The sequence below is a fragment of the Uranotaenia lowii genome, chromosome 2, assembly GCF_029784155.1.
Source record: "Uranotaenia lowii strain MFRU-FL chromosome 2, ASM2978415v1, whole genome shotgun sequence".
NCBI classification, from domain to species: Eukaryota; Metazoa; Arthropoda; class Insecta; order Diptera; family Culicidae; genus Uranotaenia; species Uranotaenia lowii.
Window position 1 is genome coordinate 241,564,802 of NC_073692.1, and position 2,928 is coordinate 241,567,729.

The window sequence follows — 2,928 nt, forward strand, 5'->3', positions numbered from 1 at the left end:
TATGGCATTCGCGACTTTATCAACGTTGCAGTTGGCGGATTGGGCTCTTGGGCTCGAACTCGCGGACATCGGCTCAGGAGACAACAGACTTGCCAACTGAGCTATATCACAAGCCCGGTTTATCGCGCAAACTGTTTATTTTGAATGAAACATGCCATTTTGAAAACAGGAAAGTAAGCTGTTGTAAGTTGTATTTCTTTCGTAATTCTTATGTAAGATTTGGAACTTGAAATTGATAAATTTGAAAAAAATAAGTTTGTTTTAATGATAACAAAAAACAAACGAATTAAATTTCACAAAAAGTACGCCCACATGTAGGGGAGAGTGAGGATACTTGATCCCTGGGGGTACTTGATTCCTTAGCTATATCTCGAAACTAGAATGTCCTACAAAGATCAAATGTTCTAGAAAAATGTGCCAAATGGAGCTAAACAACTATGCTAAAAGCTCAAAAGCTGTTTATGGGTACAATTGATCCCTATAGTTAAAAACGGTATATTCTTCTTCTGAATAGATCGTGATCATTTCTGATCACGAAATTACTAATATTTATCCAATAACGAATATTTACACAACAATTGTCTAAAGCAAAGGGCAAATATAATTAATTTTTTCATAGCTATGGAAAATAGCGCCTTTAAGTATGCAATGTTATTAGCGTTGAGACAATGTTATAGAATTTTCTTCCTCTAACAGTTATAAATTGTGAAATGAGACCAAACATGACCAAAATAGTCAATTGACATTCTATCTTGAGGTTCTGTTTGATTTCTTTCCAAGGATTAGGGCTTCCTGAATAAAGGATCGAGTCTCCTTCAATAGAGGATCAAGTCTCCCTTAACTTCAAAAATATCGCAATCTTTTTTACTCCCACGGAAATGCTTCTAGTTCATTTACGGGTTCAAGTATCGTTCTAATTTTTGGAGCATAGAAACTTGAAGTTGTTAAATTTTTCCAAAAAGATATGGTGAAAATAAGAAAAAGGGGGTCAAGTATCCCCACTCTCCCCTACTGTTAAAAGAGTACGTACGGTATCCCTAGTTTAAATGCTACCTACGAAGGTTAAGGCTTTGACTCATGCGAATACTTTTTGATGCGATGATGAATATATGATATAGATATGAACTAGAGATGTACCGGATACTGAATATTGACCTTTTCAATTATTCGGCCAAACGATTATCCAGCCGAAGATTCGGTCGAATATTCTATTGGGGTTTTAATGAAAAAACAAAAGCGATTATTTCATTTTTCTTTTATTTCTTCCATTTCAATGCCCCTCATGTTTTTGAGTCGATTATTTTCAACCAGATGATATTACAAGATGACTACTATCGTTTTCAAGAAGGTGTCTCTTTGATTTTCTTAATGTAACTGAAAGAACTGAATAACCGAAATGACATCAGATGACTTGTCGCTTCTAGAGCGTTTATCATCAAAGAAATGAGGTTCTTGTGAAATCTGGGACAAAACATGTCGAAACAGGTGCCAATCAATTAGATATTGCTTATTGATATCGAATTAGATTTAGGTCGAATTTGAACAAGATTTCTTCAAAATAGTTGTAAAAACAACAATGATCTTTAATCTTGAATTTTTGAATAAATTGTAAGAAAGGCAAATCTGAGCAAAATCTAGGAATTATTTTAAAACATACAAGAGAAAAAAGAAAGAAAATAGCTTGAAATTTATAGTGTTTATTGAATCACATCAGCAGTGTTAAAATCGTATTTAAAGATTAAACAAAAAATTATGTTAGTTTAAAAATTTTAAACAATTTTTTAACACAAAATTTGATTTAGAAAATAATCTGAATAAACCTTGGAAGTTTTGAACAATATCTGGGCATCCCGGTCAGGTATAGCTTATCTCAAATTCTTCATCTGATTCATGAGCATGCCTGGATATATCAAGGAAATCTGGAATAAACGATAATCAAAGTATGAAACGATACTTCTCCTGTACGATCTACAGTGAAAGATACCCGGATACAACTAAGATGTTTTACTAAAACCATCAAAAGTTGTTGATGATCGTGTAGCTTTTTCAATTTTGCTTTTACATATTTTGTAAATCATCCAAAATCATTTAAAAAATTTGACAAATCGTATATTGCATGAATTTCAAAAATAAGTATTCGGGCCTAATCGGTTGAATACTTAGCTCAACTACTCGGTGAACCGAATATTCCGCTTATCCGTTTTTGAGCGGTATTTGGCCGACCCAATATTCCGTACATCTCTAATATGAACTGACAATGCTTCTGGTTCGAAGTACTTAATTATTCTTAGTATAGCTGATTTTAACATTGACAACCGATACACATAGATGGAAGTTTCTATATGGCGGTCGTGTTACACGTTAAGTTTTCTTAAATTATAATTTTTGGCTTTTTACGGTCTTGGATCTCAATCAAACAACTTATAAAATAATAAGTTTAAAAAATAAGTTGAAATAATCATTTAAAATAATATGTTGTTTGATTGAGATCCAAGACCGTAAAAAGCCAAAAATTAAAATTTAATAACATCTTCCTGGTCGAAAACATAAACCTAACCTAAAGTTAAGTTTTCTTGAATCCGGGAGCACCTGATTCTTCTCGCGATACCAGCGCATGACTTATTACATTCCCAAATTTCATTTAGCAGCTACCCTTCTTCCACTGCAAGCTAATCGAACTCCTATCTGAATTGTTCCAATATATTTGTATGTTATTGAATTTACAGTAATCAGCGTCTGACTGAATATCACTGAGGTATAGAATGGTGTAATTAGAAAATCTTGTTTGCATTACTTTGAATTTTAAAATAAAACCGTATTCAATTGTTGTTCAGTTCGGAAACTTGAAGAAATTTCAATGTTTCAAAGATGTTTATTTTCATTCAACCAATACATCGCTTTTTATCAGTAGCCTTTTCTTTCATTTCA